This window comes from Topomyia yanbarensis, chromosome 3, assembly GCF_030247195.1.
Source record: "Topomyia yanbarensis strain Yona2022 chromosome 3, ASM3024719v1, whole genome shotgun sequence".
Taxonomy (NCBI): domain Eukaryota; kingdom Metazoa; phylum Arthropoda; class Insecta; order Diptera; family Culicidae; genus Topomyia; species Topomyia yanbarensis.
This window is the reverse complement of record NC_080672.1, coordinates 301,466,641-301,482,427: the sequence shown is the minus strand read 5'-3', so window position 1 is coordinate 301,482,427 and position 15,787 is coordinate 301,466,641. Positions and strand designations below refer to the sequence as shown.

The following is a 15,787-nucleotide window of genomic DNA, read 5'->3' as shown; positions in this document are numbered from 1 at the left end:
AAGGCAATAATGAGATCCGGTTGTTCGCCGCTGTCGCCCAGGTTTCACAAAGATAAAAATTATAAATTGATCTAATCAAAGCACGTTTCTACTGGGTGTCTACTTATTTGGGAACGGTCTCGTTCCAGCAAGAAAGATTGATCGAGAAAGCATCATGGACGTACAGAAAACTGTTTGCATTTTTTTTTGGTCGAAAGCATTGAAGCATAATATCACTACCGAAGAAATTGTTTGCATTTCGCCAAGAGCTCAGTTCCCAAATTAGATTGCTGGGGTGTTTTCTCTGGGGTTCGTCTTCGCAAACAGCTCACCGCCATGATTAATTTCAAAATTTCCATAAAAAATCTCTTTACTTTTCCATTCTATTTTACCGCTCGGTTTCATAAGTTTGCTTTCACTGTACTTGGTAAGGCTTGTACTTTTCATACGGTATGGCTTAGCGAAATACATACGCGAAGTTGTCCTTTTCCTTTTTCTTCCTGCAACAGAAAGAGGAGACCTGCTTACGGTACATTCCTTTCGAACAACGGACCGGTGGTACCGAGCCTTGAGGATATGTGCCCACATAAAAATGAGGGCTGCCATAGGAATAAGGATGGCATGACGACGTGATGAAACTATGCGTTTCCATTCCTGGTCTGGGGACTTTTATTCTGTGAAAAATTAAATGCCTTTAACGGTACGTGATTTGAAGTTTAAACACAATGCATAATGGAGTAAGGAGTTCGTTTGTGTCATGAGACAAGCATTTTTTGTATATTACGAAAATCGACCGTAATTTGATAATGATGATATTATTCGTGCAAAATTGTGCTATATTTGAATAAATTTTGTCACTCTGTCTTCATATTCAAATACAAATTAGGTTTTCAATTTGAGATTTTGTATTATCTCGTCAGATAAATAGCTAATCTCCTATCAACAAAAACAAATTTCGATTTGATTTGATTTCAATCCAGTTCATCACAACTTTTAAATTGTGCTTTTTTATATCTCCCTTCAAAAAATAGAGTAAAAATCATTTGTGGAGGGTGCAATAAAGTTTTATCTCATAACAACTGTCTTCGACGCCATTTGCGTTTGGTTAAAAAAATGGAAACACGATTTATGTTAACATAAAATGCGGTATTAGAGCAGAAGCTCTGATTCTGATGATACTGTAACGAAATCGAAACATGGCTCGGCTTCACAAGCAAATGGAAATGCATTTTGTTATATGAAGAAAATTGGGTAATTTTGTATTGAAGCTTTTGTAAACAGCCGATGTACATTCAATTAAAATAATTAATGAACCAGTGTACTAAATAGTGACCTTAACATCGCAACCATCTCCAGCAAAAGCGGGCTCATGCAATAAGTTGTTCGATGCATCGAATAACACATACATCCAAACATAACTGTGTAACCGAACACTCTACGTTTTATTTTCACAAAAGTTGTGTCTTTAACAAAATGTCAGATGTCAGAAATCGATGCTTGACGCCATTTTGAAATATCTATTCATAATAAACGGACTTCCTTCACTTTATATAGTTAAAATAATAATAAATCAGGGGACGATCGTCTACTTTCCAGCGCATCGGTTTGTCATTCCCTGCCGAACTACAAGCTCTTGGAACCCAGTACAAATTGATCTGATTTTTCTTCGTCGTTCGGTACGAAAATATAACCCAATCTAGTTTTAAGTATCGCAGGGCTCACGTGGCTCACATGTAATCATCGTTACTAATCTAGGCACATTATAAAACGCGAAAGAATACCAGGCATTCCATTTGGCACACATACGAGTATATGTGTCAGGGTTATTCACCACATACACAATAAAAACTCACATTTTCACAAACTAGCATTCACACAACTTCTCTGGATAAAAAACCCACTATTACTCCGGATAAATAAATCCGACGCAGAATGGGCTAATGAGTTTAGCACGGAATTCTTTTTGTGTTTGTTGCCATGCTGGCGCTCGTCATGCATATGGAAAATCATGTCTATCCTACTTTGTTGTCGAGCTACTTGGTAATAAAGTTTGTATATCGACACTTTTTTATTTCCACGAAAACGAAGATTATCGTCATCTCCGGGTTAAAATTTTATCGAAAAACTTATTACCACGCTATTTATGGAGACTGTATTTTCTGGCTAATCATATCCTGGAAATGTTCAACATCGAAAAGATCCTTCTCGCCTGAATAGGTGAGAATTACTATGCCTGCACATTACTATAATTTAGGAACATAAAAAATGTTTCAAGGAGGAACATTCTTCGACGCATCCGTAATTCCCCAAATATAAAAAAAATATCTATCATTCCCAATTCCGTTCGAAAAAAATGCGCGCTACCTAAAAATTGTTCCAATATTTCGTACGAGACAAAGTATCCAACGGTATAGCATACAGAAACGACCCGTTTTGCCATTGTTCTCGCACGTTGGTAGCCGCCTTTGGCCGCCAGCCGGATGTCTAGAATCTCATCATCCGTATGCAGCACTACAGAAATGGTGAGTACAAACCATCAGCCCTGAAGAAGCCGAGATACTGAAATACACTCAAGTTTTTTTTTACGCGGTTTTTTTTTGCGCGGTATTTTTTTACGCGGTTTTTTTTTACGCGGATTTTGAAATTTACGCGGTTTTCATTTACGCGGATTTTGAAATTTACGCGGTTTTCATTTACGCGGATTTCATTTACGCGGTTTTCATTTACGCGGTTTTTGAAATTTACGCGGTTTTCATTTACGCGGATTTTGGAATTTACGCGGTATCCATCAATGAGGTTCCCTTTATCGCGGATTCTTAAATTTAAGTGGTCTTCATTTACGCGGATTTTGAAATTTACGCGGTTTTCATTTACGCGGATTTTGAAATTTACGCGGTTCTCATTTACGCGGATTTTGAAATTTACGCGGTTTTCATTTACGCGGATTTTGAAATTTACGCGGTTTTCATTTACGCGGTTTTCATTTACGCGGCTCGTATCCCCCGCGTAAAAAAAAACCTGAGTGTATTCATCTGGCCACCGCGCTGGCTGGGTGACGCGCAACCCATTCCTGTGAAATTCAGAACCAGACCTGGTGTAGTGAGCCACTCGTGAAGAATGGTTGATGCTTGGCTGCTTGCAGAATGCCGAAATAGCAAGTGGCACATTCGCGGATCATCTTCGTAGTTCACATGGGCTCAGCTTGGGCTTGGACTGAGATTCGGGCACAGATGAGAAACTTTACTTGCTTGGAGGGTGTCGGAAGCAGTATGTGAAAGAAATAAAGAAACGCAAACGCGAACAAAGGCTAGTACTGTGAACAAAGATGGAAATTTATTCCTCCAACGCCTCCTCTTTTCGTTTATGTTGCATGTGGAAAATTTTCATTAAATTCTTCTACTACCATAAACGCCTCGTGCATTTCCTTTTCTTCCATTGACGTTCGACAAAAGAAGACGCTGAAGATGTGTGAACATGAACCGACTGGAATTGAACAGGATTTGAAGAGCCTTTTTGAACCTATTCGAAATGGAACGTATGAAAAAAGCTGATCGATCGAGCCAACGAAGGGTTCGGGGTTGGACTGTGGAAGCGAATCACTCTCAGTTTTCGAAATCTCATTATAATGGCCTTCCCCGGAAGTACAGAGCACGCTCGTACCGGGAAATGTGTGAATGTGGAAAACTTTTGGCAAAAGTTTTTCCATGGTACTTACTCTTGTTTCCGAGCAGCTCGTATAACTGGCACTTTCTACGGCGGATTGGAATTGTTAGTAAAAGAAGTGTCGATTGCAGTTCGGGATTGAAATTAAATGGGCAAAGTGTGGAATGCTCAACGCTGAACTCTTCCCGAACAAAGCTCGTTGTAGTTTTCCAAGTAATAAACACATGGGTAGCTGCGAGCTCGGCGGGAAACTTGTTTAGATTCCTCGATATGGGGCCGGGGTTGGAACAGGGTACGGAATGTGCGCTATTGGAAATGCTTTTCGAATTAATTTAGAAGCAAAGTTTAAAAGACGGATTATACATGCTCTTTTCGTAGTAGTTCTAGTAATTTCTTAAGTTTTAATTTGATGGAGCAGTAATAGTTGCCACTTGAGCTCGTTACAATCCAGGACGTTGGAAGCCGTGTTTGGCCCTAGGTTTTACACCACTTGTTTGTAATGGGCTATTCATGACAAATTATATTTTTAAATAAATGTTACAGTTTTCATATTTTGCTAAAATGTCCTTTAGGTTTCTTTTTGAATTTTTGAAAACTAACATTTTCTTCTTACATATCAAAACTGTAGTTTCTAGCATTGAAAAGTTATTAGTTTCTTTTTTGGTGTTTTGCATTTTCCTCCTCAGAAACTAGCACCACTTTAAGGCTGGTTAGATAAGTCTAAACCAGCACCAAATCGTCGCCAGCTCACACGCCTTGCGTGAACGCTTAAACAACTACCTGGTACCGAGTGATGTCTTGGTAGTAAGCGCAGAAGTTTGGTGCTGGTTTGGACTTATCTAACTAACATTTTGTTGGTGCTAGTTACTGACGAGGAATCCGAAACATTAAAAAACCAAACTTTTCTGTTAGGTACAAGCCCTTATGCTCAAAAATTTTAGTCATGCCTAAGAAAATTTAGGAAGTTTTGCAAAGTTATAAGTGCTTTGAATTTCAAAAGTTTTTTTTGCCAGATTTATATATCAATCGTCGCCGTTTTCTTTTCAGTCATACTTCGAATCACGATTTTATGTGTAGTTGAAACATTCATGTGCCCTAATCAGTGATATTGGAATTCCAACAAAAAAAAAAACCGTACTGAAAGTAGACAGAACTTTTCAACGATACTTGCTAGATAATTAATTGCGCCCTTAATTTTGTCGGTGAACACTCAGTACTGCAAAGGTTATATCAACTAAATTGTTTTTAAAATAAATATCGTAATCTTTGTTTTTCCACACTTTTTTTATAAAGTATGAAAGAAGGAGCTGATATATGATCGGTGTTAGGTCAGACCGGACTAAGTGACAGTGCATTGATTTCAAGAAAAACGCGTTTAAAGTTTGAATCGCACCATCCTTTACATTATAATTGGAAAATAATTTTTGCCATAGTTCTTGTTTATTGTTTCATATTTCAAATCTGGTAAAAGTGGAATGTAGATGAAGAAATTATTTATCCAGTGCTATCATTAACTCATTTTTTGATGTTTTGCGACTTAGTCCGGTCTGACTTAACACCGACCATATTGTTCGAGAATTACCTTGGGACCGAGGGAAGCTGTAGTGTCGGTCTTCAATTTAATTACAACTGCCACGCGTGCGACGGCGAAACTTTAACAACGAACTGAACTGGGAACGATTTCATCCAGTTTCACTCACGGTGTTGTCCGGCGGATTTTAGCTACTGTTACTGAACTACTTTAATTTCACTGTCACAGAACTTCGGTATTGAAAAATCACGATGACTTCTAGTCAAAATTCTATTTTATTGCTCGACTGATTTATTGAGTAAATCTAGTTTGATGCAGTTTCAACAACGGGTGTATTTCGACTAACTCATTTTACTATATTGAACGATAGCGATCTCGAGTGGTGAATATAATAAACGATCATGTCCGAAAGCTACTGGTTACTACCTGCTGATAACGATCGGGTAATGTGTAACAGTGATAAGCGCTGATACGGGATAAAAAGAGAGATGACAATTATAGATTTGTGGATCACGTTTGGTTGCCAGAATCTACCCTTTTCTTAGGTTTGAACATGCCGCCCACCTTGGAATCATAGGGATTCCAATCAAATCTGTCCTGACACATTTGCACTGCACTGCTTCTTTTACTCTAACCTTTTATCTCTATCTATCTTCTACTACTATTTTGAAATTCACGATTCAATTGTAAATGTTCATCATTTGAACACAGTCTCGGCTTGAATTCAATTCTGTTTTTCAATTTTGTTGTTGCTTCACTGCGATGTGATGACACGTACCGGCTACACTGGAGGTTCGTCTCGATGAAATAATGTAACTTAGAATTGAAACCGGTAGGAATTATATTCGCCGGACTGGAATATTTTCGGATTATCAGCTGCGACGATTGCGATGGTCTGATGTTGCCATCGATGAGCTTGTTGATCAGGAACAATTTCGGATAATTGAGTGACTGCTGCTATTGTGCTCGAACTTTCTGCTAGGAGTGCATCATACTGCCGTCATCCTTCCTTCTGGCGTGGTCCACGGGATGCAGGTAGGTCAGATCAAATATTTTCTAGTAAAAGTAGGGTGGTTTTTAATTTGAAATTAAGAACATTAACAGAACTCGCCTGGAGTGGAGGCCTCCTGGCCTCCACGGGTGCCGATTGCACCGATGACGCCGACGAGGATACTGCATGAGAGTGGAATCATCATGTACTGTTGGGATGTCTGCGATGCTGCAACGTAGCTGTTGATGACCATCAGAGTTGGTTGGCCAAACCTTCTGACGACCAATCGATTGCTGGCGCTGCTTTCGTACAACGGGCCCATTGCACGACGGGAAACTTATTCGGATAATAAGGCTGCAGTACTATCATGATGTGACGAAATTTGATGTGATTACTAGTATGAATGGTACCGTGCACCATAACCGTGACGAGAAAACATGCTCGGGGAGACGACACTGATGACATAGATAAAATGCGATTGACGGGTTGGAAATGTGACGACTGGATGACCTTCAAGTATCGACGTCCCGGGCCGGGACGTAAACAGGACTAGCTATGGAGGATGAACATTCCTTAAGCTTTTTGAAATATATGATGAAAAAATAACTTAACTGGATTGCGGGAGCTCTTCGTTTGAAGGCTCCCGCGGTGCCGAAGCACCTTGTTGGAAGAGAACTAGTTCTCTTCGTGTTGAGACTCGATGTTGTCCCGGATGGGAAGGACACAAATCTTGGCAATGCCCCTCCTGAACGTACCATCCTTGGTGCGGACAGTCACGACGCGTATGTTTCCATCGGTACTGAAGAACACTTCCGCTACACGTCCCAATCTCCATTTCTGGGGAGGTAAGTTTTCCTCTTTGACAAGCACCATCGTTCCGATTTTGATGTTATCCCGCTTCTTGGTCCATTTTGTTCTGGCTTGTAAACTCGATAAGTATTCCGTCTTCCATTTTCGCCAGATCCGCTGCACGAAAGCTTGGCTTCGCTGCCAAATCGCCAATCGATTCTCCGGAATATCTTGTAGGTCCGATTCTGGTACAGCGGTGAGTGGTCTGCCAGTCAGAAAGTGCCCGGGAGTTAGGGCTGTATAGTCATGCGGGTCGTTGCTTAACGGTGTCAAAGGACGAGAGTTCAATATTGCTGCTACTTGTTGCACTATGGTATGAAGCTCATCGTACGATAATGGATTGTTGCCAATTGTACGACGGAAATGACCCTTAAATGATTTCACAGCCGCTTCCCACAACCCTCCGAAGTTGGGGGATCGGGCCGGAATGAATTTGAACTCGATTCCATCATCTTCTGCTGCACGAATCATTGAGTATTGAAACTGTTGGTCATTGAGCTGCTGGCGGAGTTCCTTAAGCTCCCGGTTTGCTCCCACAAAGTTTGTGGCATTGTCGCACATCACCAGACGTGGTCTGCCGCGGATGGCTACAAATCTTCTAAATGCTGCGAGAAATGCCTGCGTAGATAAGTCTGCGACAATCTCTATGTGCACTGCTTTGGTTGCGAGGCAGATGAAGATACCCACAAAGCACTTCACGGGAACGCTGCGGCGAACGGGATAACGAATATAGAACGGGCCGCAGAGATCTACGCCTACTTTCTGAAACACGGCTGCTGGATTTACTCTGACAGAGGGCAGATCTGCCATGATCTGCTCGTGTACCTTTGGTTTGCTCCGAAAGCATTGCACACACTGGTGAATTGTTCTTCGAGCGAGGTCCCGAATTCGAGTGGGCCAAAACTTCTCCCTGACCGATGCTATTAATAACTGCTGACCGGCGTGAAACAATTTCCGATGATAGTGACTGATGATAAGTTTGGTCAGAGGGTGCTGATGATGTAAAATCATGGGATGTTTGCGGGTTTCGGGGATGGGCGCGTGTGCTAACCGCCCACCCAGGCGTATGATTCCATCTACTAGCTGGGGATCATAACTAATAAGTATGGACGACGATTGCACTTGTCGACCTTTTGCTAAATGACTGATTTCTTCCGGAAAGCTCTCCTGTTGCGCCAACCGGACCAAAGTGGTGACTGCTTCCTCATATTCGACGAACGATAATTGACCTCTGCGTCTATGTGATACACTGCCTGCTTTAGTATTGTACACAAATCGACGAATCCACCCTGTCATGTGAACAAGGTCTGGAAATGACGAGCGTAGCGAGAAAAGTTCGCTTGGTGGTTTTGCTCCAGTGGAAAGAGTCACTGATGATTTTTCTTCTAGCAACGATTGGTCAGGTTCTAGAAGAACTTCTGTGGTTATGGGCCATGTACTGCGGTCATGACTAACCCACTGTGGGCCTTCAAACCAACGCTTCTGATATTGAAGTTGGGCGGGCGCCTTGCCCCGCGAAATTATGTCTGCCGGGTTCTCCACACCGGCCACGTGATTCCAAACACCTGATCTGGTAATGTGTTGAATCTCTGACACGCGGTTGGCGACAAATGGTTGCCAACGGGATGGAAGCGAGGACAGCCAACATTTGACAATCATTGAATCCGTCCAGAAATATGCCGGCATGGGCGTTTTAATACTACAGACGAGTTTTTCGTACAAGTGACTTAGGAGTAAGGCCGACGAGAGCTCCAATCGAGGGATTGATTGCCTTTTTTTCTTTCGATCTGGATCTTCTAGTGGTGCAACCCGTGATTTCGCCGTGATCAACCGTACGGTGACTGATCCATCGGCCGATGTGCTCCGGAGGTAGAGACATGCTCCATAGGCGACTTCCGAGGCGTCACAAAACCCATGGATCTCTGAACTGACGGAGGTAGTGCTGAATCCTGTCCAACGTGGAACGTGAAGCGATTCCAGCGCAAGGAGGTTTCTTCGATATTCCAGCCAGAAGTTCTGGGATTCGGTTGCAAGTGGTTCATCCCAATCGCACTTCTGCTTCCATAGTTGCTGAAGAAAGATTTTGGCTTGTACTATCACGGGGCCAATCAGACCAAGAGGATCAAATAGACGAGCTGAATCGGCTAGGACGATTCGTTTTGTAATGGGAAAATGATCGTTCCATGCGGGTGATCGAAACATGAATCTATCGGACCGATGCTCCCACAGCAATCCCAAGGTCTTCACAGGTGAACTGGACGAATCTAACTCCAGCGTGGTGCGATCATCGAGCAAGTTTTCCGGCAAGTCTTCTAGGAGTTGTGGTTCGTTAGACACCCACTTCCTCAAGGTGAATCCTCCCGACTCGGTCAATTCTACCATCGCCTGGACCAACAACTTTCCATCTTCGATTGTGTCCACTCCTGTTAACATGTCGTCGACGTAAAAGTCTTCCTTTAGAGACTTAGCAGCATTAGGGTAGCTAGCTGCTCCTTCTATTGCCAGCGTTTGCAGGCATTTAGTTGCTAAATATGGAGCGGATGCAGTTCCGTACGTGACCGTAGTTAGCTCATACGTACGGATTGGTTCATCAGCAAAATTCCTCCACAAGATTCGTTGGAAATGCTGGTCGCTCGGCTGAACCTTTACCATGCGGTACATTTTTTCTATGTCCGCAACAATAGCCATTCGGTGGAACCGAAAACGAATGGAGATAGATAATAGATCCTCTTGGACCACGGGTCCGACCATGAGCGCATCGTTGAGGGAGATGCCACTAGTCGTTTTGCACGAAGCATCAAAGACAACACGCAGTCTAGTAGTAGTGCTGTCTGGCTTCAAGACCGCGTGGTGCGGTAAATAATATACTGGGTTTGGTTCAACTTCATCGGACACAAGCTTCATGTGTCCGAGCCGTAAATATTCGCTGATAAATTCAGTATATGGCTGCAACAACTCAGGTTTCTGGTGGAGTCGTTTCTCCAGTCCGAGAAATCGTCTTGTCGCTATGGCTTTTGATTCTCCGAGTTGTTTGATTCGATAATCTTTCTTTGGAAGAGTGACAACGAATTTCCCATCTTTATCGCGCACCGTTGTACGATCGAAAAATTCTTCGCACGTCGACTCCTCCACTGACAAAGTGCTCTTGCTGTTGCATGATTCCAGTTCCCAAAATTTTGTAAGTAGATCACGAAGATCGAGCGATGCACACGGGTACGAAATGGTTCTGGAAACTCTAGCTATACCACTGGCTACACGACCTGATACAATCCAACCAAAAACTGTTTTCTGCAGCGTTGGTCCATCTTTTGAAAGCTTCAGTTTTCCGTCTGTAAACAGATCATAATAATACTCTGCTCCTATGATAATATCTACCGGGCCAGGTTCGTTGAATCGGGGATCCGCGAGGTTGATATCGTCCGGAATAGACAGTTGCTGAATATCGACAGATTGAAACGGTAAATCGGACGTGAGCTTTGGCAGGACATGAAGCTTGACGTTTTCGCAGTATGAGGAAATGTAGGTAGACCTCGGAGTTATCGTTGCTTCTACCATCTTCGTCGATTTAACGACCGATCCTCCAATTCCTGCAACCGACAGGTAGCTGGTCATCTCGGGTAAGTTCAGCTTCTGATACAGATTCGTGGTTACAAAACAATACTCGGAGCATGAGTCCAGAAGCGCTCTCGCAAACTGGACGTTTCCGTAAGGATCAATCACTCGCACCATGGCGGTGGATAACAAAACTTGTCGTGCTGGAGTGTAGGTGTTAGCAGACAATGTGTTGGTGTTTCCCAAGGAAGTGTGATCTGTGGTAGGTGGTTGGTGACAGTGTGATTGCAAGTTCGTGTGTGCGACAGGGAGTGAGTTCGTAGTGGGTGCTGTGTTGTGATTGTGTGTGGTCTGGTACTGTGGCTGTGGTTGTGTTTGTGAAGTGCTCGCTATTGATGGTCTGTTCTGCGCATGCGGGACGGAGTTGTTCTGCGGTGTAGATGATGCAGCTGCTCCGCCGTTCGTCGCTCCATTGTGCAGAAGCGTGTGATGTTTCTGCCTACAGTATTGGCAAAAACCCTTTGTACAGAATCGAACCATATGCGATGGAGAGAGACAATTTAAACACAGCCCACGACGCTTTACGTGCCACAGTGGGACGAGCCCGGACTTAAGTCCATATATGAAGGTTATGCGATATTCTCAGTAGTATTTTTCTCGTATCAACTGAGCCATTAGAGACATTTTCGCGAGATTTTAGGTGATTTGAATGCAAAATGAATTTTTGACAGCTTTTTGAAGGGCATAACTCAAGTGTTTTTTGCATTATTTGACCATAGGAACTACATACGGTTATTCTCGTTTTTCAAAGAAACGGTTGATTTTATGAATTGCGTTACTTCACCAAAATAATCCGTGTGATAAAATTACATCGTAAAATCGCCAAAAATAAGTCACTAGTTGGTTTAGTCAGTGTTTAGATAACTGTTTGTCATGAATTTTTATTGAATTCGAACTTCTAAAGCGATAACAACAACGACGCCCGTGAATGCCCGCGATCACACTATGCTCATTCGAAAGCTTTTCATTTTCTCTTTAAAATGAGCCTATGCTAGTTTTGCGAAAACTTGCGATAAGCAGTCAAAATTTGAAAAAACTGTGAATGGAGACGCATGGTTATTACTGATATTTAATTTGAATATTCACTTTATGACTAGAATAATGACACTAATTTATGCACAGCAATAATAGCATTTAGAGCATGATCTACAAGGGTTTTACTAGTGATCAAGAGTAAGGAGCCGAATGGGAAGTATGGTTTTTAAGTGGTAAAGGAATTAAGAATGTTTAAAATTCAGTCAATATTTTCAACCATCTGAAATGTGTCATAAAATGTTTCATGAACTATGTTTGCTAACTTACGCAATAACTGTCAAATTGAGTGAACACAGTTGAGTTCTAGTCATTTGATAAGACTTTTTTTTCGAGTTTGCATAGCGCTGATATAGCTTAAAGGTATGCGATATTACCCTAATAAAATAAGACCATTTTTAAATGAACCATTAACGCGAAAAAAGGATTTTGGATTTATTTTAATTTAAGGTATGAAATAAGCAATATAAGCAACTTAAAACACACCTGCGAAAACAAAATCGTTAACCATCTTGTTGATTAGTGAATGTAATCAATATTCCACTAAGACGCTCAAAATGTTTGTTGTGAAAATGAAAAAAATGGAGTTTTCATACCAAGTAACCCACTAATGAATTAAACGTTCCAAAATTAATCGATCACATCTTATTTCATCCTTAAAAATAATATAGTCATTTCTAAAGCCACATAATGAGAATCAATTCGTTTCAATACGGAAAATAAATTCCAAAATTACAATTGAAAGAAATCTTTATAAAAGACAAAATATTTACTTTTAAGCCACTCTAATAAATAGTAAAGTTAATTTCTATTTTCTATAACCAACATAAGAATTCAGCGTACAAAAATGTCTTTAAAAATTTTTTTAACCTTCACAGCAAAATAATTATTTTTGAGCCACCCTAATGTATAATAATTTTTTTTGCAGATATTAATATCAAAAACGGTTTAGCACACGAAAATTAATATACACAAATTTTAAGAACGATTTAGAAAAAAAAAATTTTTTGAGACACCCTAATGAATAGTAAATGTTTATTTTTGAAATGTTTTAATATCGAAAACGAATTCAGCGTACCAAAATTACATAAAGACGTCCTATATGAACCGATACGGAAAAGTTTGGACTTTAGTCCACCTTTTGTTCTAAGTCGTGCCACTGTGCGTGCTCGTACCGCTCAGTGACCTTCATCTTTTGGAACCTTTGGCATTTGAACGCAGAATGGGGACCTTCCCCACAGAATGGACAACGATTGGCAGCTTCAGTTGTCGCGTGAGAATGACTGACGGTGAAACGAGGTTTCTTCATCTCTGTCTGGCAGGGTTTGGCTGGGGCAATCGACTGAAGTACAGCACAGTGATTGCGAAGAAAATCGACTAACTCATCATAGGTGGGAACCTCCTTAGAACAATGGTGCGATTCCCAATGGCGGAGAGTAACAGAGTCTAGCCTGGAGCACATCATGTAGACGAGGATGGTACTCCAGTTCTGAGTGTTTTCGCCGATCTTATCTAACATTTGCAGATTCCGGTCATACTCACTGAGCAGATGGCTCAAACCGTCATAACATTCGCGTTTCATTGGTTCCTCAGCAAAAAGTGCATCAAGGTGAGCCTTTACAATTAGTTTCTTGTTTTCGAAACGTTTCTGGAGCAGATCCCACGCTATTTTGTAGTTCGCCGCTGAAATCTCTATAGTACAGATTTCCTGCAGCGCGTCGCCTACAAGCGATGACCGAAGGTACGTGAATTTGTCTATCTCGGTTAGTTGGTGGTTGCGGTGAATTAGGCTTATAAACATGTCTCGGAACGTGACCCAATCTCGAAGTTTGCCTCCAAAATTCGGGAGTTTAATTTCTGGCAGCTTCACCTTCGAGAAAGCACTGGGAGTTATTGGTACTGGTGCAGTTGATGACTCCGAAGACGTTGAAGCATGGGCCGTTGGGCCAAGCAGTCGCTGCAATGATGCCCTCAACTCGCAGTAAGTGTCTTCAGCTTGCTGTATGACAGAAGATTGTTCAGCTTCCCGCCTTTCACTGAGTGCTGCTAGTCGAGCCTCACGATTGCCTGGGTCTTCCTTCGACTCTTGTCTCTCCTTCTCCTCTGCATCTTCCATGATCATATCTATTTTCCTTCTAATTGTGTACATCTTCTTCATTGCACCTTCTAGCATCTCCAATCTGGTTTCGACATATGCTTCATGCTTCTCTCGCTTGAATCCCTTGATGAACTGCTTCACACCGTCAAACGTGCTTCGAATCTGTCGCTGCTGCAACTTTAGATCCTTTAGTTCACTTGACATTTTTAATTTAATCACTCTCGAACCACTTTTCAAAATCTATTTAATTAGTTCACTCTCTAAAAATTTAATTCACATTCACTACGACCGAAATACCTCCACGTCCGCGCTTGACAGAAACAGACCGTATTAAAGTTGACAGCAGCAAGGGAAAACAACCGAGCGAACAACAACCAATCAGAAAAAACCAGCAGATACCAAGACCAACCGTCAATCGAACTCAAGGGCTCCGAAAGTCACATGCAATCAAAAAAGACCGTAGATACACGCCATTTTCAAATTTATTTTTGGGTCAACCAACATGCTAACGTCACACCACAGATCATGCCAATTACTTCCCTTTATTTCGTTGATCCCAGTTGGCGTTGAGTTGTCCTACGTCCTTCCTGAGTCACAAGTGAGATGATCGCCGAAAATCCGCTTTTCAACACGTGGCTCGTTGATCGCCGAATACTGCCTAACAGCAGCCGTTGTCTTCACGATGAACAATGGCCGTCGCACTACAATGGGACCCGCGCGTGCCCACGCTGTGCACAATGGAGTCGAAGCACTGACGCCTTTGAACGTTCTTTGCCTTTTCCGACTTTCCCACGGTCCACCGGTCCAGGAATCCGGCTCGAAGGACCAAAAAATGTTCGAGAATTACCTTGGGACCGAGGGAAGCTGTAGTGTCGGTCTTCAATTTAATTACAACTGCCACGCGTGCGACGGCGAAACTTTAACAACGAACTGAACTGGGAACGATTTCATCCAGTTTCACTCACGGTGTTGTCCGGCGGATTTTAGCTACTGTTACTGAACTACTTTAATTTCACTGTCACAGAACTTCGGTATTGAAAAATCACGATGACTTCTAGTCAAAATTCTATTTTATTGCTCGACTGATTTATTGAGTAAATCTAGTTTGATGCAGTTTCAACAACGGGTGTATTTCGACTAACTCATTTTACTATATTGAACGATAGCGATCTCGAGTGGTGAATATAATAAACGATCATGTCCGAAAGCTACTGGTTACTACCTGCTGATAACGATCGGGTAATGTGTAACAGTGATAAGCGCTGATACGGGATAAAAAGAGAGATGACAATTATAGATTTGTGGATCACGTTTGGTTGCCAGAATCTACCCTTTTCTTAGGTTTGAACACATATATTGATCGAATTTTTCTAAAATTAGTCGTACTAGTACAATTTCATTGAAGACAGCATGGCTCTATCCAAAATGGTTAAATAGTTTTTCTCAGATCATGGTAAAATTGAAATGCCCCCAACTATTATTCGGGGATTCGAAAACTACGAAAGTTCTTCCAAAGACATAAGTTATTTAGCATTAGTCAAAACATAAAATTCCTATTACATTTGCTGTCAGAAAGGCTATGCTATGGAAGGGTCGTTCTGTTTGGAGGGTTAATGTTTTGGTACAAAAGAATATTGTTAGTTCTGTATCAGCCTAATGCTGATTTCGTTTTTAGACCAGAGTTGCCCTAGGTTCGCTCGGAGCTACCACTTTTGTATGGATATTGTAAATATTAGAGCGAACCTAGGGCGACTCGACTCTAAAACCGAACACAGCACAAGACGCTCCGTGTATAGTGATAGGAGGCAAAATCGGCCCAAAAAAGTGTCAGATGACAAATAAAAGTAAGCAAATGAACAAATGGACAAATAAACAAATAAATGAAAAAGCAGATAAACAAATAAAAGAATGATCAAATAAAAAAATAAACAATCAACAAATAAATACATAAACACATAAATAAAAAAAATTATAAATAAATAATCAAAAAAAAAAAAACAAATAAACAAATGAACAAATAAACAAATAAACA

The 15,787-nt window shown here is 41.4% G+C and overlaps 1 protein-coding gene across 12 annotated transcripts in view; it reads right to left on the bottom strand.

The window, feature by feature from the left end:
• LOC131688439 (protein alan shepard) overlaps positions 1–15,787 on the bottom strand; it is a 592,207-nt gene that overhangs the window by 46,572 nt on the left and 529,848 nt on the right. The gene's annotated exons all lie outside the window — the stretch shown is intronic.